The sequence below is a fragment of the Nomascus leucogenys genome, chromosome 11, assembly GCF_006542625.1.
Source record: "Nomascus leucogenys isolate Asia chromosome 11, Asia_NLE_v1, whole genome shotgun sequence".
NCBI lineage: Eukaryota > Metazoa > Chordata > Mammalia > Primates > Hylobatidae > Nomascus > Nomascus leucogenys.
In genome coordinates this window covers 82870694-82895748 of record NC_044391.1, presented here as the reverse complement: position 1 = coordinate 82895748, position 25055 = coordinate 82870694, and the positions used below count along the sequence as shown (strand labels likewise).

Sequence of the window (25055 nt, the reverse complement as noted above, 5' to 3'; positions counted from 1 at the left end):
ACCTAAATATATATTTAGATATATATCTATAGATATGTATATATATATCTCTATAATTTAAGCCACAGTATAATGAAATAATTCAAATCACTCTGGGAGGGAAGGGTCCAAAGTGAAAGGAAAAAAAGCACAAAGTAATAAGAAGTTAAAGGAAATCATTAACAAAATGATCCTATTTACAGTGGATATCCAGCAGGAACAGACCACGGGTGAGTCACTTTAACTTCTCTAAGCTTCAGTTTACCTTTTCTATAAGAATCGTCATATATGTGCTAAGTTTGTAAACACACAGGGGAAAAAGTATCTGGAAGAAATCACATCCCACTGTCAATAATGATAACTTCTGAGAAAAAAAGTGGTTTGAGGGACATAGGTCAGAAGAACTGAATTGAACTTTTTACTCTATAATTTTTACTCCATAATTTCTGTAATGCTTGAATTTTATACAAGTATACTCATCTAATAGAGTAAAACATAAAGTTATTGCATAAATAAAAGGTCAGTAGATTACTGAAGTGGTGAAAAGAGCATGGACTTTAGCTTCAGAAAACCTAGCACTAAAATTGATTCAGGTGATTCTTACAAGCTGTGAGACCTTGGGCAACTCACTTAACTTCTTTAAGCCTCAATTTTCCTTATCTGAGAAGTATTAGTAATAATAGCTATGGAGATACTGTGAGGATTAAATAAGATTAAGCATGCAATTCAGACCTAAGATGATCAGGCTTCCCCAGGGTTGCTAGCTTCAGGGTTCTGCATCATTCCTTGTTGTTTTCCCTAGTCAGCAAGTGATGCTTTTCTTAAATGTTTCAAAGTACCCAGTTGGAGTGTAGCATCTGTTTCTTCCTAGACTCCCACATATTCACTGTTCCATAGTGTGGCTTCAGTGAGATGACCCAGCTCTACAGAGACAACTTCACTGCAGGAAACTTCCAGTGGAAATTTCTGCAAATTTCAACAAATCAACGTCGTGCTTAGGCAACATAGGGAGAAACTTATGTTGTGCCATTTCAGTGGGATGGAAAAAATCCCTCTCCTGCTGGTCTGAAATTCCACCACTGTGGTAACTACAGTTCATTCACTGGTAGATATAAAAGATGAAAGTTTTCTAATTACAGGTTGCAATTCCAAACTGCCTACTCAGAATTTGTCTGCAAAGGTAAAGGATAAAATTTTTGAAAATGTAATTTTCTCAATCCCTATTGTCAAGTTATTTTCTGCTTGTGAGTTGCTCGTAAGTATGTCTTACACAGGCAACAGGGGTCAGTGAGAATCAGACTTATGACCATAACAGTAGCTGTAGCCTCGACCACTGCCCCTGCCTTTATTACAGCCTCTCACTCTGCTCCAAAAATGCCACTTCCCTGTTCAAAAACCTGTGACGGATACGCATTTTATGTAATAATCACTGTTGTAGAACTTACCTTGTGCTGGGTACTGGTCTAAGCAATTTATAAACATGAATTCATTTAATCTTCACAATCCTCCTATGAAATCCATTTTTTTTCAGGTAAGGAAACTGAGACACAGATAGGTAAGTAACCCCAAGGTTACACAGCTAGTAAGTGGTAGGACTGGTGGTGGAACCCACATAGATAGTCTGGCTCCTAGTCTGTGCTTTCGATCATTCCACTCTGAAGCTTCATTGTCTAACAAATTAGTGCAAACTTCTCACCAGACTTTGCATTTCTCCACAGTATGGCCCCAACTAACCTTTTCCAGGATTATCTCACATCACCATGACATTACACCACCTACTCAGTATCCATTCATCCAAAAAAAACACCTAACGAACACCTTGTGAAGCCACAGCCTAATGAAAAGACAGACATTAAGAAAGAATTGGCAGCTAAAGTGGCCAAGGCAAGATGGGTGAAAATCAGAGTGGGGGTTATGGTCCTGGAGTTTGCAAGAAGGAGGACAGGACAAGAAAAATAAATAGGAACCTCCTGTACCAACTAGAGTGGAGAAGAAGAAAACAAAAGGCCCAGATGCTGCCAGCAAACTGCCACTGGTGACATCTCACACTCAGTGCTGATGAAAATTACTGAAGTCAGAGAGAATTGAAGACTGTCTTCTCATGGAGGAAGAATTCATTAGAAATCAGAAATAAATGAAACCATTAGAAGAAAAGCAACAGAAAAGATTAAAAGTGGATGATCTGAAGGGGGACCGCAATAGCAGTAGGAACCTTGGAAGAGATCACAATCATGCCATCATTCTACATCTGTGGGCTCAGAACACTATATCAGCATTCTTTCATTTGTAGACAAGGATCTACTGGAACCTGGCTGCTCGGTTCTGCTCAGCCACAAGGTGCATGCAGTGATAGGGGTGCTGATGGATGACACGGATCCCCTAGTCACAGTGATGAAGGTGGAAAAGACTCCCCAGGAGACCTATGCTGATACTGGGGGAAAAGTTGGACAACCAAATTCAGGAAATTAAGGAATCTGTGGAGCCTCCTCTCACCCAACCTGAATATTATGAAGAGATGGTTATAAAGCTTCCTACGGGGTGGGGGAGTCATTCTCTATGGTCCACCTGGCACAGGTAGAACCTTGTAGCCAAAGCGGTAGCAAACCAAACCTCAGCCACTTTCTTGAGAGTGATTGGCTCTGAACTTGATATTCAGAAGTACCTGGGTGATGGGCTCAAACTCATACTGGAATCGTTTCAAGTTGCAGAAGAACACGCACCATCCACTGTGTTTATTGATGATACTAATACCACTGGGACAAAAAGATATGACTCAAATTCTGGTGGTGAGAGAGCAATTCAGTGAACAACGTTGGAACTGTGGAACCAGTTGGATGGATTTGATTCTAGGGGAGATGTGAAAGTTATCATGGCCACAAACCAAACACAAATTTGGATCCAGCACTTAGCAGACCAGGCCGCACTGACAGGAAGATCAGGATTCCCCTCCCTAATGAAAATACTAAGAAGAGCATCTTTCAGATTCATACAAGCATGATGACTCTGGCTGATGATGTAACCCTGGACGACTTGATAATGACTAAAGATGACCTCTTTGATACTGACGTCAAGGCAATCTGCACAGAAGCTTGCCTGATGGCCTTAAGTGAGCCACAGAATGATGGTAACAAATGAAGACTTCAAAAAATATAAAGAAAATGTTCTTTGCAAAAAACAGGAAGGCACTCCCAAGGGGCTCTATCTCTAGTGAACCACAGCTGCCAACAGGAAAATGGTTGGGAGATTTTCCAATCCCTGAAAGGGATGAGGCTGGGGAGTTACCCAGAGGAAACCCTGTTCCAGTTTATTTTTGTTGGTAAGATGTTCTGTGTGTCTTTTGGAGTAAAATGTGTAAATGCTCACTGGGCGTCCTTCATCTCTTGGTCACTGTGCAGAACTCTGCTTTCCAATAAAGCATGCTCTTTCACCAAAAAAAAAAAATAAAGAAAGAAAAAAGAAAAATCCATTAACAGTAATATGGATGAATTGTGGCAGGTTTGCATAATGGAACAACATACAGCACTGAAAATTAACAAACCACAACCACAGGCAACAGCATGGCCAAGCCAGCTAAGACTGAGGCTGCAAATGCTGGGCTTGGAGCAGCAATGTCTGCTATTAGCAAGGGCACTGAGGTAACACGCTAGAGAACATGGCCTGCAAAGGGAAGGTGCTGCCCTGGTGATCCTAAGCACTTTCAGCCTCTGGGGCACAATGTCACTATGGCTTTCCTTGTTGCCCTTCCTTGGTTGTTGCCTTTCCAAGCAGCCAGTTGCAGTACTTGCTGCCTTAAATGCTTGTCTATTCCTCCTGAAGACAAAAAACAACAGGATAACTTGGTCCATCTTAGAACTTAAAAAAAGAGAAAAGTCTAAAGTAGTGAACGAAATAAACATTTAAGTCTTGTGTCTTACAGCCCATGACAGATGTTGGCATTCTAAGACCTGTCCTGCCTGCAGAACACATGGTCCTGCATTATGGTTTATATAATAAACCGAATGATTGATGGGCAATAATAGGGGTTCACCAATACTGAAAAATAGAAGTGTAGTAACAGTGATGAGTTAGGATCAAATGCCTTTGTGTGCTGCATTATCTTATTACAGTATCTTTCCATTTTTCATGTATCCAAAAATTCCTTTAAAAGGTGATCCAAATGATTGCTACTGGTTAAATAATTATTTATGTCTATTGCTTCTTGGTCTATTTCTATTTACATTTGATATTTTATATAATCAAATAGTTGTTTATGTAGAAATTGTCTGTTAAGATAAGATAACCAAAGCTTCTTCTAACAATAAAATCAACACTTCTGATTTTAATCAGGTAAAATCTAAGTGTTTAGAATCCAAACTATTTTTGAATATAAATATTTTCAATAAAATCTACACATTAAAATTTTTTTCTACTAACCAAAGCAATCTGCAGATTCCATACAACCCTATCAAAATACCCATGCCATTTTTCTCAGAAATAGGAAAAGCAGTCCTAAAATTCTTGTGGAACAACTAAAGAGCCTGAATAGTCAAAGCAACCCTGAGCAAAAAGAACGAAGCTAAAGGCACCACATTATCGGACTTCAAAATATATTACAAGGGTAGAGTAACCCAAATAGCTTAGTATTGGTATAAAAATAGGCACATAGGAACAGAAATTATAACAAACTGTCTCTCAGACCACAGTGCAATCAAACTAGAACTCAGGATTAAGAAACTCACTCAAAACTGCTCAACTACATGGAAACTGAACAACCTGCTCCTGAATGACTATTGGGTACATAAGGAAATGAAGGCAGAAATAAAGATGTTCTTTGAAACCAACGAGAACAAAGACACAACATACCAGAATCTCTGGGACACGTTCAAAGCAGTGTGTAGAGAGAAATTTATAGCACTAAATGCCCACAAGAGAAAGCAGGAAAGATCCAAAATTGACACCCTAACATCACAATTAAAAGAACTAGAAAAGCAAGAGCAAACACATTCAAAAGCTAGCAGAAGGCTAGAAATAACTAAAATCAGAGCAGAACTGAAGGAAATAGAGACACAAAAAACTCTTCAAAAAATTAATGAATCCAGGAGCTGGTTTTTTGAGAAGATCAACAAAATTGATAGACGGCTAGCAAGACTAATAAAGGAGAAAAGAGAAGAATCAAATAGATGCAATAAAAAATGCAAAAGGGGATATCACCACCGATCCCACAGAAATACAATCTACCATCAGAGAATACTACAAACACCACTATGCAAATAAACTAGAAAATCTAGAAGAAATGGATAAATTCCTCGATAAATACACCCTCCCAAGACTAAATCAGGAAGAAGTTGAATCTCCGAATAGACCAATAACAGGTTCTGAAATTGTGGCAGTAATCAATAGCTTACCAACCAAAAACAGTCCAGGACCTGATGGATTCACAGCTGACTTCTACCAGAGGTACAAGGAGGAACTGGTACCATTCCTTCTGAAACTATTCCAATCGATAGAAAAAGAGGGAATCCTCCCTAACACATTTTATGAACCCAGTATCATCCTGATACCAAAGCCTGGCAGGGACATAACCAAAAAAGAGAATTTCAGACCAATATCCTTGATGAACATTGATGCAAAAATCCTCAATAAAATACTGGCAAACCAAATCCAGCAGCACATCAAAAAGCTTATCCACCATAATCAAGTGGGCTTCATCCCTGGGATGCAAGGCTGGTTCAACATATGCAAATCAATAAATGTAATCCAGCATATAAACAGAACCAAAGACAAAAACCACATGATTATCTCAATAGATGCAGAAAAGGCCTGTGACAAAATTCAACAACGCTTCATGCTAAAAACTCTCAATAAATTAGGTATTGATGGGACGTATCTCAAAATAATAAGAGCTATCTACGACAAACCCACAGCCAATATCATACTGAATGGGCAAAAACTGGAAGCATTCCCTCTGAAAACTGGCACAAGACAGGGATGCCCTCTCTCACTGCTCCTATTCAACATAGTGCTGGAAGTTCTGGCCAGAGCAATCAGGCAGGAGAAGGAAATAAAGGGTATTCAATTAGGAAAAGAGGAAGTCAAACTGTCCCTGTTTGCAGATGACATGATTGTATATCTAGAAAACCCCATTGTCTCAGCCCAAAATCTCCTTAAGCTGATTAGCAACTTCAGCAAAGTCTCAGGATACAAAATCAATGCACAAAAATCAGAAGCATTCTTGTACACCAATCACAGACAAACAGAGAGCCAAATCATGAGTGAACTCCCATTCACAATTGCTTCAAAGAGAATCAAATACCTAGGAATCCAACTTACAAGGGATGTGAAGGACCTCTTCAAGGAGAACTACAAACCACTGCTCAATGAAATAAAAGAGGATACAAACAAATGGAAGAACATTCCATGCTCATGGGTTGGAAGAATCAATATCGTGAAAATGGGCATAATGCCCAAGGTAATTTATAGATTCAATGCCATCCCCATCAAGCTACCAATGACTTTCTTCACAGAATTGGAAAAAACTACTTAAAAGTTCATATGGAACCAAAAAAGAGCCCACATTGCCAAGTCAATCCTAAGCCAAAAGAACAAAGCTGGAGGCATCACGCTACCTGACTTCAAACTATACTACAAGGCTACAGTAACCAAAACAGCATGGTACTGGTACCACAATAGAGACATAGATCAATGGAACAGAACAGAGCCCTCAGAAATGATGCCGCATATCTACAACTATCTGATCTTTGACAAATCTGACAAAAACAAGAAATGGGGAAAGGATTCCCTATTTAATAAATGGTGCTGGGAAAACTGGCTAGCCATAGGTAGAAAGCTGAAACTGGATCCCTTCCTTACACCTTATACAAAAATTAATTCAAGATGTTAGACCTAAAACCATTAAAATCCTACAAGAAAACCTAGGCAATACCATTCAGGACATAGACGTGGGCAAGGACTTCATGTCTAAAACACCAAAAGCAATGGCAACAAAAGCCAAAATTGACAAATGGGATCTAATTAAACTAAAGAGCTTCTGCACAGCAAAAGAAACTACCATCAGAGTGAACAGGCAACCTACAGAATGGGAGAAAATTTTTGCAACCTACTCATCTGACAAAGGGCTAATATCCAGAATCTACAATGAACTCAAACAAATTTACAAGAAAAAAACAAACAACCCCATCAAAAAGTGGGTGAAGGACATGAACAGACACTTCTCAAAAGAAGACATTTATGCAACCAAAAAACATATGAAGAAATGCTCATCATCACTGGCCATCAGAGAAATGCAAATCAAAACCACAGTGAGATACCATCTCACACCAGTTAGAATGGCCATCATTAAAAAGTCAGGAAACAACAGGTGCTGGAGAGGATGTGGAGAAATAGGAACACTTTTACACTGTTGGTGGGACTGTAAACTAGTTCTACCATTGTGGAAGTCAGTGTGGCGATTCCTCAGGGATCTAGAACTAGAAATACCATTTGACCCAGCCATCCCATTACTGGGTATATACCCAAAGGACTATAAATCATGCTGCTATAAAGACACATGCACACGTATGTTTATTGCTGCACTATTCACAATAGCAAAGACTTGGAACCAACCCAAATGTCCAACAACGATAGACTGGATTAAGAAAATATGGCACATATACACCATGGAATACTATGCAGCCATAAAAAGTGATGAGTTCATGTCCTTTGTAGGGACATGGATGAAACTGGAAAACATCATTCTCAGTAAACTATTGCAAGGACAAAAAACCAAACACCGCATGTTCTCACTCATAGGTGGGAATTGAACAATGAGAACTCATGGACACAGGAAGGGGAACATCACACTCTGGGGACTGTTGTGGGGTGGGGGGAGGGGGGAGGGACAGCATTAGGAGATATACCTAATGCTAAATGACGAGTTAATGGGTGCAGGAAATCAACATGGCACATGGATACATATGTAACAAACCTGCACATTGTGCACATGTACCCTAAAACCTAAAGTATAATAAAATAAAAAATAAAAAAAATAAATAAAAATAGGCACATAGACCAATGGAACAGAATAGACAACCCAGAAATAAATCTACATATTCACAGCCAACTGATCTTTGACAAAGCCATTAACAACATACACTGGGGAAAGTACAATCTCTTCAATAAATAGTGCTAGGAAAACTAGACAACCATATGAAGAAGAATGAAACTGGACCCCTATCTCTCACCATGTACAAAAAAATGGATTAAACACTTAAATATAAGACCCCAAACTATAAACTTACTACAAGAAAACAAAGGGAAACTGTTCAGGACACTGGCCTAGGCAAAAACTTGACAGCTAAGACTCCAAAAGCACAGACAATGAAAACAAAAATAAACAAACTGGACTATATTAAATTAGAAAGCTCCTGCATAGCAAAGGAAACAGTAAATGGAGTGACAACCTATAGAATGGGAGAAAATATTTGCAAACCATCATCTGACAGGAGACTGATATGCAAAATATACAAGTGTGAAAAAAATTGACCAAGATGCCACATGATTCCAGAACAATTGGAAAAGTCATATTTCTTGTGAAGAATATCTTAGAAATAATTATGCATAGAAGATATAGATGTACACAAGTCACTTGCCTATTTTAGTCATTTATCCCCTTGTGGACTCTGGGTTTAAGATTCCTGGCTTAGTTTTTATATCTATAGTTTCATCCTTGGGTACAGATCACTGAGGCTTAAATAAAATAGTTCCCACCTCAAGAGACAGTCTTATTTTCTTTCTATTTTTTTTTCAGTGAAACTGAGCTTTTTATGGTGGAAATGTGCCTAGAACCAGGTCTATGCCAAAATTTTTACTCACGTTTTCTTATTTCTCAGTTTCCTTTGTTTCTAGCCATGTAACCCAGTTCTGACCAACAAGATGTAGGCAGAACATGCTGCTGACTTGAGGAATTTTAAATTTCTCTGTAGAAGGGACATACAATTGGTTTGGCCCTTGATCTTTCCCCTTTCTTCCTGCTTTGAAGTGGACAAATTATCTGGAGATGCAAATGCCATTTTGTACTTGTGAGCGGATAGCCACAAAGACAAAAGCCAGCTTGTGAAGGATGCTTAGCAGAAAGTAAAGCAAGAGTCTGGACCCTTGGGTCCAGTTGTGTAGCTAAACCAAATGACAGTAATTGCATAGGTTTGGTAATATGAGAAAAATAAACCCTTCATGTTTAAGTCATGTTGGTCAGCTTTTCTGTTACTTGCAGCCAAATGCATTCTTGATTTGTTTTTCTTCCCTTCTCTTTCTCTGAAGAATCACCATGATGGCTTAGATCCTGTACACATATCCTGAAAACTGGAGGGCCTTCAAAGCTCTCATCACTGCTCAGTACAGCAGGGCTCGGGTCTGCAGGCTCTCTGCACCATCCCCACTTCCACTTTGGCCAAACCAACCACACCCCTAAATTTCTTTGCAAATTTCCTGCTGGCAAGATTCCAGCATTTGACAGTGACAGTGGAGTCTGTGTGTTTAAGAGTAATGTCATTACCTACTGTGTGAGCAACGAGGAGCTGCAGGAAAGTACTCCAGAAGCAGAAGCCCAGGTAGTGCAGTGGGTGGACTTTGCTGATAGCAACATAGTGCCCTTAGCCAGTACTTGGTTGTTCCCTACCTTGGGCATCATGCACCACAACCAGTAGGCCACTAAGAATGCAAAAGAGGACGTGATGTGAATTCTGGAGCTGCTGGATGCTCACTTGAAGATAAGGACTTTTCTGGTGGGTGAATGAGTAACTGGCTGACATCACAGTTCTCTGCACCTTGTTGTGGCTCTATAAGCAGGTGCTGGAGCCTTCTTTCCACCAAGCCTTTCTCAGTATCAACCCTTGGCTCCTAACCTGCATTAACCAGACCCAGTTGCGGGCTGTCTTGGAATAAGTGAAACTGTGTGAGAAGACGGCCCAGTTTGATGCTAAAAATTCTGCAGAGAGCCCGACTAAAAATGACACCCATGGAATGGGAAAGGTTCATTAAAAGAGAAGCAGACGCCTCGGGCTGAGCAGAGAGAGGAAAAAATGTGGCTTCCCCTGCTTCTGAGGAGGAGATGGATGAATGTGAGCAGGCACCGGCTGCTGAGCCCAAAGCCAAGGACCTCTTTGCTCAGCTGCCCAAAGATACCTTTGTGTTGGGTGAATTTACACCCAAATGCTCCAGTGAGGACACACTGTGTCACTGCCATATTTTTGGAAGCACTCTGTTAAGAATGGCTGGTACCTATGGTACTCTGATTATCACTTCCCTGAAGAGCTCACCCAGACCTTCATGAGTTGCAGCCTCATCACTGAAATGTTCCAGTGACTAGACAAGCTGAGGAAGAACTCCTTTGCCAGTGTCTTCCTCTTTGGAACCAACAATAGTAGCTCCATGTCTGGAATCTGGGTCTTCAGAGGCCAGGAGCTTGCCTTTCCCCTGAGTCCAGATTGGCAGGTGGACTACGAGTCATACACATAGCAGAAACTGGATCCTGGCAGTAATGAGACCCAGATGCAGGTTCAAGAGTACTTTTCCTGCGATAGAGCCTTCCAGCCTGTGGGCAAAGCATTCTATCAGGGCAAAATCTTCCAAGTGAACATCTCTTGCTATCACCCAGTTACCTGAACCTGCGCTTCAGGGAGATGAGGGTCATTAAAGAAAACCGAACATTGAGAAAAAAGAAATGCTTCAATATTTTATTAATTCTATAATAAAGCAAACAGCTGTGCAATCATTTTGATAAATGGCAACTCAGCCTCCATGTCTGGCAAAAATAGTGGGGTTAGGGAAGGGACAATTATGACCTGGCTGTGTCCCAAATGAGCAGCTTCTATTCAGTTCCTATTGATAGTTGCTATGCTGAAATGTTATCTGATTTTTTAAAAGAAATCAGAAATGTGGATTTTTATATGAAATCTCACAATTCAATATTAATAATGAATTTGGAAGTTTCAGACTCACCAAATGGCCTCAGGAAGGTTAAAAGTTTTTTGACCTCTGAAAGCAGGTGTCAAAGACAAGAAAGAACAATTACCACAGGCCAAGCCCAGCAACTGCCTCTAAGTTTCCTTTCCCAGTGCAGATGCCAGCCTTCTCTGTGGGCATATTCCTTTTCCACTTCACAATGTCTAGATAGTCTCATCCACCTTGACAAACAAATAAGTGTTAAGTTAGGGCACTTTTCATTCTAAAACTGGAGTCCATTTCTAAGAGCAAACTTCACTGTAGGAATTTCCAATTTTTTACTAAAGGCTAAATAATCTTTGTCATTAAAATTTATACCATTAAGATTAAAAAACAAACCCAGCTATTTCTGGTTACCATAAAAAGCAAATATTGACTCACTTGATGGTGAAATGACTGCTTCTTTGTTCATTCTTTCAGTAGTTTGTTTTCATCTAGAAAGTGCTATTTACTTTACAAGAAATACCAATGGTCTGTTTACAGTTCAGGAAAATGATCAACTCCTTTACTTTCTCAAATTTTCCAAAGTATAACTTTAATAGATAAAGCTCTGCCTTGTCATCATGCATTTTGATTTTCCTTTTTCCTCCTGTTGTTTTCTGTCTTCCCATTTCACTCTAACCTTCAGCCTTTTGGTAAGCCTGTAGCAAAACCAAGAGTAATTTAACAACGAATATGCTCCTTACTTCACAAAATAATATTCCTATGGATTTATGTCACTGTAACTATCCAAGGCAACTGATAATTTCCTTGGATCACTGAGATTCTCCAATCTCAAATCTAATACTCTTTTTTTCTCATAGTGATAGAAGTGTACCTTTTGGAATCTGTTGCCTGACCTTGGTATCTGCATCTGACCTCTGCCTTTCTCGTAACTGGGCCACTACACAGCTGTCTCACCAGGTTTATAATATCCTTCTCCTCTGAGGATCCTTTTGTCTTTCTCCTAAGTAGCAAAACAACCAATACATAACGAAAAGTAAAACGAATTTTTTCAATACATAATTCTCCTCACTGCATAATATCATCTCAGCAACTCTAGCCATGTAAATGTATCTGTTTATAGTTTATAAATCTCCAGTCTACTCTTTGAGTAATCTCTATTTGCCTTTTCTATTCATAAGCATAATACATAATACCTTTGCCTGTTTATCTAACAGTTATTACTGCTTGATGTTTCTTAATGTTTTATCATGGTGAGAGGCATTGATTGGATCTTCCTTCAACATAGAGATGAGCCAAAATTTGCTAAGTGTATTTATTTATAATTTATATTCCTTATAGTTCCAAAATGCATTTAAGATCATTTAGACGAAAATATGTAGTTAGCTTAATTAAAATAAAAACAAAAGTTAAAAATATCTTTTAGAGTTAGGATAAGATAGCTATTGTCACAGTGCATAAAATTTGGCTTGAACTTTTTTGGCAAGCCAGGGAAAACATAAAGTAGTACAAAGCTCTCATTATGTGATCAAATAAACCACATGAGTTCTTTCCTCAATAAATGAATGTCTGTAACAAATATTTGTGAAGGACTCACAACGCCTCAGACACTACACTTACTGTGTGGATACAAAGACAGAAGATACTAAAATGACATGAAAAGCCCAACATCCAGTTTGGTAAACAGACATATAGATAATGACAATAACATGAATTAAATTTAGTGCTTGAAATCTGCACAGGGTGTTATTGAAACACTTACTTGGAGTCAGAAGTAGTTACCTCTCCTGAGGAGAAGCATGTGCCACGTGCTGAGGAAAAGAATGTGTATTCTGTAGCCACTGGATAAAATGTCCTATAAATATCAATTATGTCTATAGTACAGAGTAAGTCCAATGTTTCTTTGTTGATTTTCTGTATGCAGATCAGTCCAGTACTGAAAGTGGGGTATTGAAGTCTCAAGTTATTATTGTATTAGGGTCTATCTCTGTCTTTAGCTCTAATAAAATTTGCTTTATATACCTGGGTGCTCCAGTGTTGGGTGCATATATATTTATAATTGTTATATCTTCTTGCTGAATTAACCCCTTTATCATAATATAGTAACCTTCTTTGCCTCTTATAGTTTTTCTCTTTCATTCTATTTTGTCTGATACAAGTATAGCTACTTCTGCTGTTTTTTGGGTTTCCACTGGCATGGAATAGCTCTTTCCATCCCTTTATTTGCAGTCTGTGTGTCTTTATAGGTGATGTGTATTTCTTGAAGGCAACAGGTAATTGGGTCTTATTTTTTGGTGGTGGTTGTTTGTTGTTGTTGTTGCTGTTGTTTTTTTATCCATTCGGCCACTCCATGTCTTTTGATTGGAGAGTTTAGTCCATTTGCATTCAATGTTGTTACTGATAAGTAAGGACTTACTCCTGCCATTCTGTTGTTTGTATTCTCATTGTTTTGTGATCTTCTCTTCCTTCTTTCTTTTTCTTTCTGTTTTCCTTTTAGCGAAGGTGATTTTCTCTGGCTACATAATTTAGTTTCTCTTGCTTTTTTATTTTTTTGTGTATTCCTTGTGTGTTTTCTGGCTTGAGTTTATCATGAGGCTGGCAAATACTGTCTTATAACCCATTATTTTAACCTGATAACAACACTGGTTGCATAAACAAGCAAGCAAAAAGAAAGCTAATAAAAGCTATATGCTATAACTTTATTCCCCCACTTTTTAACTTTTTGTTGTTTCTATTTGTATCTTATTGTACTATCTATATCTTGAAAAGTTATTTTAGTTATTATTTTTGATCGATTCACTGTTTAGCCTTTCTACTTAAGATGAGGGTAGTTTACACCACTGTTACAGTGTTATAACATTCTGTGTTTTTCTTTGTACTTACTATTATCAGTGAGTTTTGTACCTTCCGGTGATTTCTTATTGCTCATTAACATCCTTTCTTTGATTGGAGTGCTCCCTTTAGCATTTCTTGTAGGACAGATTTGGTGTTGATGAAATCCCACAGCTTTTGTTTGTCTGGGAAAGTCTGTATTTCTTCATGTTTGAAGGATATTTTTACTGGATATACTATTCTACATAAAAATTTTTATACCTTCAGCACTTTAAATATGTCATATCACTCTCTCCTATTCTTTAAGGTTTCCACTAAAAAGTCTGTTGCCAGATGTATTGGAGCTCCTTGTATGTTATTTGTTTCTTTTCTCTTGCTGCTTTTAGGATCCTTTCTTTATCCTTGACCTTTTGGGAGTTTGATTATTAAAAGCCTTGAGGTAGTCTTCTCTGGGTTAAATCTACTTGGTGTTCTATAACCTTCTTGTACTTGGATATTGACATCTTTATCTAGGTTTGGGAAGTTATCTGTTATTATCCCTTTGAAGAAACTTGCTACCCTTATCTCTTTCTCTACCTCCTCTTTAAGGAGATAACTCTTAGATTTTGTTTTAAGGCCATTTTCTAGATCTTGTAGGGGTGCTTTATTGTTTGTTAATATTTTTTCTTTTGCCTCCTCAGTCTGTGTATTTTTATTTAGCATGTCTTCAAGCTCACAAATTCTTCCTTCTGCTTGACAAATTATGTTATTAAAGAATTCTAATGCATTCTTCAGTATGCCCAATGCATTTTTCAACTCCAGAATTTCTGCCTGATTCTTTTTAATTATTTCAATATTTTTGTTAAATTTATCTAATAAAATTCTAAATTCCTTCTCTATGTTATCTTGAATTTCTTTGAGTTTTCTCAACGCAGCTATTTTGAATTCTCTATCTGAAGGGTCATATATCTTTTTCTCCAGGACTGATTCCCTGGTGCTTTACTTAGTTCATTTGGTGAGGTCATGTTTTCCTGGATGGTTTTGATACTTGTAGATGTCCATCTGTGGCTGGGTATTGAAGAGTTAGGTGTTTACTGTAGTCTTCACAGCCTGGGCTTGTTTGTACCCACCCTTCTTGGGAAGGCTTTCCAGATATTTGAAAGGACTTGGGTGTTGTGAACTAAGCTGTATCTGTTTTAGGGGGCACCCCAAGCCCAGTAATGCTGTGATTCTTGCAGATTTTTCGAGGTACCAACTTGCTGGTCTTGGAAAAGATCCAGAATAATTTTCTGGATCATCAGGCAGAGACTCTTGCTCTTTTCTCTTACTTTCTCCCAAAGACACTGGGTCTCTCTCTCTGTTCTGATCCACTTGGAACTGGAGGTGAAGTGACACAGGCACCCTTGTGGCCACCACCACTAAAACTGTGCCTCGTCAGATTTTAAGCATTGGGTTTCACTCAAGGCCTACTCTAGCCACTCCCTGGTTACTGTCTACATTCACTCAAGGCCCTTGGGCTCTACAATCCATAATGGCAAAGCCTGCCAAGCCTGTATCCTTCCCTTCAGGGCAGCAAGTTCCCCTAGTCCCTGGGAAGGTCCAGATGTGCCATTCAGGAGCCAGGGACCACAGTCAAAAATCTTAGAAATATAACTGGTGTTCTATTGTACTGCAGCTAAGCTGGCACTCAAACCACAAGACACAGTTTTTCCCACTTTTCCTTCACCTTTGCAAAGGCAGAGGAGCCTTACCTCATAGCTACTACCACCACAGGCCCACAGAGAGTACAGCCAGATTACCACTGATGTTTCCTTAAGGCCCAAGGGCTCTTCAGTCAGCCTGTGGTGAATGCTGCCTGGCATCAGACTCACCTTTCAGGGTAGTGGGCTCCCCTCTGCCCAGGGCAGGTCCAGAAATGCCATCCAATAGGCAAATCCCAGAATCAGGGACCTCAAGACCCCTCTGGGTACTCTACCCTGCTGTGGCCAAACTGGTATTTAAAGTGCAAGGCAAAGTCCCCTTTACATTTCCTTCTATTTTCTCAAGCAGAAGGAGTCTCACCCAACAGGCACCACAGTTGGAAATGTGCTGAGTATTACCTGAAGCCAGCAAGTCTCGGAGGCTCACTCAAGGCCCTGGATGTACTAATATTACCTGTGTATTGCTGATGGTTATTCAGGGCCCATAGGCTCTTCAGTTAGCAGGTGGTGAATCCTGCCATGGCTGAGTCCTTCCCTTCAAGGCAGGGGATTCCCTTCTGGCCCAGGGTGTGTCTAGAAATGTCATCAGGCAGGTAGGGCCTGGAAAAGGGACCTCACACCTCTAACCGGTGCCCTATCCTGCTGTGGCTGAGCTGGTATCCAAGACGCAAGACAAAGTCTTCCTCACTCTTCCCACTCCTCTCCTCAAGTGGAAGAAAGGTGTTTATTTTGGAGCTGCAAGTTGTGCAGCGTGGCTTTATGGGAAGGGTGATGCCAGCACTCCTTTGGCTGTTCCAGCTGGTATCTCAGTATGTCACATGCCCCCCCCACCCCCAGCCTACTTCCCCCATCCAGTCCACTGACCTGGGCTCAGTTCAGTCCTAGGACTTCCCTAGGTGTTGCAGTCCTTGTGTCCTAGACTGGCTTTCAAGCTTATGTAGAGCCATGGAACACTTTAGCCCACAGTGGTTAGGCTTGTGGAACTCAAGTTCTAGCCACTGGAATCAGTGATTCCCCTCTGGCTATGGCAGATTCAAATGCTTCCTTCATGGGCAGGCATCAAATGAGTTTGGTACAGTTTTTCTTTCTGCTATAACAGGGTGAGACTGAGTTTAGTGCCTCACAATTTCTGTGTTCTCCCTTCCCTAGCTCACAGAAAGGCTCTCAGTACCATGCTGCCACTGCTAGGGGATGGGGCAGGCCTGGTGTTGGCAATTCAAGGCTGTTTTTTCTACCTCTTCAGTGCCTTTTTCAGAGACATGAAGTTAAAACTAGGTACTGCGAGTGCTCATCTAATTTTTGGTTCTAATTAAAGTGATTTTTTCATGCAGATAGTTGTTAATTAGGTATCCTTGCAGGGGAAGCGATTAGTGGAGCTTTCTAGTCCACCATCTTGGTCCACATCCATTTAGTGTACATTTATTTTTTAGCAAAATGTTCATAGTTACATAGTCTGCCACAGTCCTGTAAATTCAAACTAATTTCTCTGTAAAAAGGAGTTAATAGTCTTATTTGATTAAGCTGTCATCTTTAGCAACATTGAAATCCTAGATCCTCCTTTAACAATACCCTAATACTGGAGGGAGAAATGTGAGATTGAGATTGGGACCATCCACACATAGCTCTCTAATCCCATGCTTCCCGGAGGATCTTAGTCAGCAAACTCAGAGTTGAAAAAAGAAATTATTCTGTTTTATCTTTTTTTTTTCTTTTTTTTGTTAAGAGACGTGGGGTCTCACACTATGTTGCCCTGGCTGGACTCGAACTTCCGGGCTCAAGTGTTCCTCCTGCCTCTGCCTCCTGAGTAGCTGGAACTACAGGTATGTGTCACTGTGCCCCGCAATTTCATCTTATTTTAATAATTATTTCTATTTTATTATCTCTATTATTTTAACAAAGTCTAATTTCTATTTTGAGTGTACATCCTGCCAAGCAGGGAGGAAACACAACCCCAGACCTCAGGGCTCTTCCCCTCTGGTCAAGCTGCTGTCTCAGACTCAGGCAGTGGAAGACATTCAGGGATAGACTGCCTCTGAGACATTTATCATCCACAGTGGAGGACCCTGGAATTTCAGGGTCTTTCCACTCCTAACCTGACCTATCTGGGGCATGAAAGTCTCTGTAAAAATGCCCCAAGCAGCCTTCACAACTCTAGTGTCTTGCCACCCTCCCAAAACCCTGCCTAAAAGTTTAGCAAGAGTACCATAGCAGTTAAAAGAAATGAAGCCGGTTTATCCGGGTTCTAATTCCAGCCCTGCTACTTACTAGATGTGAGATCAGCACATTATATCTTCCTTCTCTGTCTCACTTTCTTCATTTGTAAGCTGGGAATATAGCATCTAACTCAAGGGTTTGTTGTGAGAAGAAAACATACCAAGCATTTAGAATAATGTCTGACATGAGAATCTCATACGTTTTGATATTCATTAAAATGTAAGCTTCATGAAGGCATTTGTTCTAATTTTATCTATTTGTTCACTGCTCTCGAAACAGTGCCTGGTGTAAAAAAAGTTGAATGAATGAATGTTGAAAGATTCAGAATGTCAACCTAAATAACAAATTAAGAGAGGCTCTATTAGAAAAAACGATGTTTTCTACATATGGCTAGCCAGTTTTCCCAGCACCATTTATTAAATAGGGAATCCTTTCCCCATTTCTTGTTTTTGTCAGATTTGTCAAAGATCAGATAGTTGTAGATATGCGGCATCATTTCTGAGGGCTCTGTTCTGTTCCATTGATCTATCCTTGTCTCTGTTGTGGTACCAGTACCATGCTGTTTTGGTTACTGTAGCCTTGTAGTATAGTTTGAAGTCAGGTAGCGTGATGCCTCCAGCTTTGTTCTTTTGGCTTAGGATTGACTTGGCGATGTGGGCTCTTTTTTGGTTCCGTATGAACTTTTAAGTAGTTTTTTCCAATTCTGTGAAGAAAGTCATTGGTAGCTTGATGGGGATGGCATTGAATCTATAAATTGCCTTGGGCAGTATGGCCATTTTCACGATATTGATTCTTCCAACCCATGAGCATGGAATGTTCTTCCATTTGTTTGTATCCTCTTTTATTTCATTGAGCAGTGGTTTGTAGTTCTCCTTGAAGAGGTCCTTCACATCCCTTGTAAGTTGGATTCCTAGGTATTTGATTCTCTTTGAAGCAATTGTGAATGGGAGTTCACTCATGATTTGGCTCTCTGTTTGTCTGTGATTGGTGTACAAGAATGCTTGTGATTTTTGTACATTGATTTTGTATCCTGAGACTTTGCTGAAGTTGCTAATCAGCTTAAGGAGATTTTGGGCTGAGACAATGGGGTTTTCTAGATATACAATCATGTCATCTGCAAACAGGGACAATTTGACTTCCTCTTTTCTTAATTGAATACCCTTTATTTCCTTCTCCTGCCTGATTGCTCTGGCCAGAACTTCCAGCACTATGTTGAATAGGAGCGGTGAGAGAGGGCATCCCTGTCTTGTGCCAGTTTTCAGAGGGAATGCTTCCAGTTTTTGCCCATTCAGTATGATATTGGCTGTGGGTTTGTCGTAGATAGCTCTTATTATTTTGAGATACATCCCATCAATACCTAATTTATTGAGAGTTTTTAGCATGAAGCGTTGTTGAATTTTGTCACAGGCCTTTTCTGCATCTATTGAGATAATCATGTGGTTTTTGTCTTTGGTTCTGTTTATATGCTGGATTACATTTATTGATTTGCGTATGTTGAACCAGCCTTGCATCCCAGGGATGAAGCCCACTTGATTATGGTGGATAAGCTTTTTGATGTGCTGCTGGATTCGGTTTGCCAGTATTTTATTGAGGATTTTTGCATCAATGTTCATCAAGGATATTGGTCTGAAATTCTCTTTTTTGGTTATGTCTCTGCCAGGCTTTGGTATCAGGACGATGCTGGCTTCATGAAACTGGATCCCTTCCTTACACCTTATACAAAAATTAATTCAGGATGGATTAAAGACTTAAATGTTAGACCTAAAACCATTAAAATCCTACAAGAAAGCCTAAGCAATACCATTCAGGACATAGGCGTGGGGAAGGACTTCATGTCTAAAACACCGAAAGCAATGGCAACAAAAGCCAAAATTGACAAATAGGATCTAATTAAACTAAAAAGCTTCTGCACAGCAAAAGAAACTACCATCAGAGTGAACAGGTAACCTACAGAATGGGAGAAAATTTTTGCAACCTACTCATCTGACAAAGGGCTAATATCCAGAATCTACAATGAACTCAAACAAATTTACAAGAAAAAAACAAACAACCCCATCAAAAAGTGGGCAAAGGACATGAACAGACACTTCTCAAAAGAAGACATTTATGCAACCAAAAAACACATGCAAAAATGCTCATCATCACTGGCCATCAGAGAAATGCAAATCAAAACCACAGTGAGATACCATCTCACACCAGTTAGAATGGCCATCATTAAAAAAGCAGGAAACAACAGGTGCTGGAGAGGATGTGGAGAAATAGGAACACTTTTACACTGTTGGTGGGACTGTAAACTAGTTCACCCATTGTGGAAGTCAGTGTGGCGATTCCTCAGGGATCTAGAACTAGAAATACCATTTGACCCAGCCATCCCATTACTGGGTATATACCCAAAGGACTATAAATCATGCTGCTATAAAGACACATGCACACGTATGTTTATTGCTGCACTATTCACAATAGCAAAGACTTGGAACCAACCCAAATGTCCAACAACGAAAGACTGGATTAAGAAAATGTGGCACATATACACCATGGAATACTATGCAGCCATAAAAAATGATGAGTTCATGTCCTTTGTAGGGACATGGATGAAACTGGAAAACATCATTCTCAGTAAACTATCGCAAGGACAAAAAACCAAACACCGCATGTTCTCACTCATAGGTGGGAATTGAACAACGAGAACTCATGGACACAGGAAGGGGAACATCACACTCCGGGGACTGTTGTGGGGTTGGGGGAGGGGGGAGGGATAGCATTAGGAGATATACCTAATGCTAAATGACGAGTTAATGGGTGCAGGAAATCAACATGGCACATGGATACATATGTAACAAACCTGCACACTGTGCACATGTACCCTAAAACCTAAAGTATAATAATAAAAATAAAAAAAATTAAAAAAATTAAAAAAATAAAAGAAAAAATGATGTTTATTTGAGAATAGAGAATTGCAATGGGAATACGTCTGCCATAGTAAACTACGTGTATATTCAGGGAGGTAAAGGAAGACAAAGATTTTTAAAGGAAAAAATTAGGAGGATTACATAATTGTTTTGAAAAAAAATTATCCTTGTCTACAAAGATCAATCACAAAGGATTAGTTGGGCTCAGTAGTGCACACCTGTAGTCCCAGCTACTCAGGAGGCTGAGGCAGGAGAGTAGCTTAAGCCCAGGATTTCGAGACCAGCCTGAGCAACATAGTGAGACCCTATCTCTAAAACACAAACAAACAAGCAAAAAGGTGATACCAACCCAAGGTTAAACAGGCAGTTGCTGGGCAGATGTCCTTGCAAAAATATTTTTGTGTGTGTAAGGTTGCAATGACCTTTGTGTGAGGTTTTTGCACTCTTTTGTGATACTTTTGTTATCAGGCATACAAGATCGAATACCTTCTCCTCACAGCCTTGCCCACCTCTGTTTGTCAGGGTTGTTATTGTTGCTATTGCTGTTTTAACATTAGTGACTCCATTTTGAGTCTGACGACTTTCACAAGGGCTTGTTTCTTCTCTGCTCCAGAACTTCAGAGCTGTCTGTTCTTCTATGTTTCCTCCTTCCAGCCCCGGGAAATCTTCCAGCCCTGGTCTCAGAGGAGTCTTTTCCCTTGTGGGTTCCTGGCCAATATGTTGGCCTCACCTATTCTTCCAATGCCAGGAAAACATGTAGACTATTTCACATTTTTGCCCCAACTATATTCCTCCATGGAAGCAAAGAACAGACTTAACTGCCTATTTGAGTGGAAGGAAAGGAAAGGAGGAAATACAGAATAAAAGTAAATGTTTAAAACTTTGAAATGTTATCCCACCCCAAGAGTTTTCATTCATTGTTTTTTTTAACTTTCAGCTTTGCGTGAATGAGTCCTAAGGTTGTGTAAAATTATAGAAATTTTTCTTTAGTCATAATATGAAATGCAACTCACAGCTGTTCACATATCAGCTGAATCTAATCAGTATCTGACTCATGGCCTCACCATCATATTAGCTGTGCTGGTCAGACAGTTTCCTCCTGGCCTTCTTGGAAAAGATGGGCTTGGTGATTGGGTAGCCATGGCACTGGAGTTATAGTAGTAAGCAATTTGCCTTCTTTGAAAAAAGTTCTACTCTATTTGTTAGGTACACCCAGAACCCACACGCAAACACACCACACACATTTTCTGAACAGAGGTGGGGCAAGCAGGTAGTAGAAGACTTTCCTGCCACATCAGACCTCAAGGTAATGTTCTCCTTCCCCACCCTCCTTTCCACCCATCTCCTCCCACTCCCCCAACTAATTTCCAGCCTCCTATTCATTTGCCAAGGCAGTCTGGGTTTCTTTGCCAAAAAACCACACCCAGGAAGGCTCCTTTGCCTGTATCCAGTTATACCAGCCCTGCTGCTTGTTGGAAGCCTCCCTATCCTTCACTTCCTTGAAGAGCCCTAAGTTAACCCACAGTTAACTGGGCTTCTTCTGAGACAGCAGTACCAGAGCCTACAATTTTGCACCAACATTTATAATGAAATTATCAAACCGTCCATTTCAAAAATAGACCTGAAGTTGGTTTGGGTTTTTAAGTAAGATGTATTTTCTTGTTCTTAGTTTACTCAGTCTTGTTTGAGATTGGATTTCAGTCTAACCTGTGCTACCTAGATAGGAAGATGGTGAACTATCTTACAGCAAAGACATCTCTCCCTCAGTCTAAATATTCTCTAGGGTTGAATATTACACCTTACTTACATGGTGAATATTGGTAAGACTGAGAACTGATATAATTTGGAGGTAAGTACCCCAGACTGAAGTTCCAATATCTGCATTCCAAATCATGACCTTGTCACTGTTTGTCCTTGGCAAGTCAGTGACCCTCTCTGGATCATTTCCCTATCTCTATGTTATGATATATTTTTGAAATACTTTCAAGTATATTTTCACATCCTATAATTTTCTTTGACTCTGCTAATCCACACATTGACATAGCATCTATTCCTTTAGGAGGGCAGATACCACTTAGAAAAAAGGGTCAGCCTCTATGCCCAACACTACCTCTTTTAAAAATTTATAGTGAAGTAATAATTCTGAAATCTCTAATTTTTTTCAGCTACCTTTTTATTTTTTAAAAAAGCAAATCTTGGAGTTGGAGTGGCCACCTCATCTTGATTTGCCCAGGACTTTCTCAGTTTTATCAACGAAAGTCTCAAATTTTGAGAACTCCCTCAGTCCCATGCAAATCAGGTGACTGGTCACCCTACTTGGAGGTTTAATGATGAGTCATAGCATAGTGACAACTTAAGAAAGGAAGCAGGATGGTAAGAATGTGAGCTGTAGGGAGAGTGGATGCTTCAGTCACCTATTGGCAAACTATCCCAAATGAATGACTTAAAACAAGGGCAAGCATTTATTTTGCTCATGAATCTGGGCATTGAATGGCTTAGCCAGGTGGTTCTCACTCAGAGTATCTCTTGTGGTTGCCATCAGACAGTGGCTGAGCTGGCATCTTCTTTAAGGATTCTTAGCTCACATCAGCTCCTGAGCTGGATGCAACTGAACAGCTGATAGCACACACTCCTCAGGTCTCATTCTTTCTCCACATGGTCTCCCCAAATGGAGGTCTCAGGATAGCTGGACTCCTTACATGGGATCAGAAAGCTCTGAGAGCAAGTCCTAAGAGAAACTGGTGGAAACGGCAGGGCCTTTCCTAGTTCAACCTGACATCACACAGTATCTTAGTCTGTTTTGTGTTGCTGTGACAAAATATCAGAAGCTAGATAATTTATAAAGAAAAAGGGTTTATTTAGCTCATTGTTCTGTAGGCTGGGAAGTTCAAGAATTATGGTCCCAGCATCTGTTCAGTTTCTGGTGAGGACTTTTGAGCTAGGTCAAAACATGATGGAAGGTCAAAGGGGAAGTGGGTATGAGTGAAAAGGCACAATCTAAGAAATATCCTGGCTGTATAACAACCCACTCTTACAGCAACTAATCTAATATCACCACAGCAAGAACTCACCACATTGAGGTAGCACCAAGACATTCATAAGGGATCTTCCCCCATGACCCAAACACCTCCCACTAGGCCCTACTTCCCAGTACCACCATATCGGGGACCAAACTTCTTTTTACTTTTTTTTTTTTTTTTTTTTTTTTTGAGATGGAGTCTTGCTCTGTCGCCCAGGCTGGAGTGCAGTGGCATGATCTCGGCTCACTGCAAGCTCCACCTCCCGGGTTCACGCCATTCTCCTGCCTCAGCCTCCTGAGTAGCTGGGACTACAGGCACCCGCCACCATGCCCGGCTACTTTTTTGTATTTTTAGTAGAGACGGGGTTTCACCGTGTTAGCCAGGATGGTCTCTATCTCCTGACCTCATGATCCGCCCGCCTCAGCCTCCCAAAGTGCTGGGATTACAGGCATGAGCCACCACACCTGGCCTTTGTGGACCAAATTTCAACATAAGTTTCGGTGGGGACAAACTCAAAGCATAGCATGCAGCATCACTTCTGCCATATTCCTTTCATCAAGAAAGTCACAAAGGCCCACCCAGGATCAAGGGAAGTGACATGGACTGCACCTTTTTTAGTTTCAAAAAATTTTCAGACTTGTTTTAAAACCACCATAAAGAGAAAGAGGAGAATCTACCCCTTCCAGCTCAGGGAGTTTGCTAGAAAGAGAGAAAGGAGATTTAGGGAAAGCAAACTGTCAGATGTGTATGTATTATGGATCACTACCAAACCTCCCTAGCTCATAAGATCAAAGAAGTATCAAGTGGGACAAGGGCCAAGAGGAAAGCCAAGAGTAAAGGTGCTGTTGCCACTTTCAGATTCACTTTGGAAAAATGTCATCACATAGAGGGACAACAACGAATGGCCACAGCAAAGTAAAAAATAGGCAACACAGTATGGGTAGATAGTAAGAGGGCTTGCTTACCCAGAGTTTTCTTTGGCTCTTGGGTGTCATGGAAGAGACCTAGAGGTTCCTGCCTGCCTCATGAAGGTGGTGAAAAGAAGCTGATATTTCTGTTGGTAAAGATGCCACACATCATTAGTGAGGTGACCCTGAAGAATCTTAAGCTGGGGGTCCCAGGGCCCCTCAGACCTTAGAAAGAAAGAACAGCAGCACCAAGAAAACTGAAGAGAGAGTGAGTCTACAGAAAGGAAGTCCAGGCCGACTGAGCCCAGAGAACAGACTAAGTTCTCCAAAGGCAGGGCAGCAAAGCACCCCCAAACTCCACCACCTGACTAGATAGACAAACAGCATCGCCATGGAGACAGGTGGGGCTGGAGTGCAATAGAAAAACTTGGCCTCTCTTCTCTGCCACCTTGAGGTCACATGAGCCTCCCAATCCATCTAGGAGAGAAGCAGGTGAAGAGATAAAAATCTGAAAGTTCTCTAAGGAAGAGACAACCAAGGAGGGAAATTGAGCAACTAGGTAGGACCATTTCCTAGGATGGGAAGTCTGGAGAG

At 40.3% G+C, this 25055-nt stretch overlaps 2 pseudogenes; both read left to right on the top strand.

The window, feature by feature from the left end:
- Nucleotides 1-1868: 1868 nt before the first annotated feature.
- On the top strand, nt 1869-3187 carry LOC100583328 (annotated as a pseudogene).
- Nucleotides 3188-9280: 6093 nt separating this feature from the next.
- LOC100603594 lies at nt 9281-10617 on the top strand (annotated as a pseudogene).
- Nucleotides 10618-25055: the final 14438 nt, after the last annotated feature.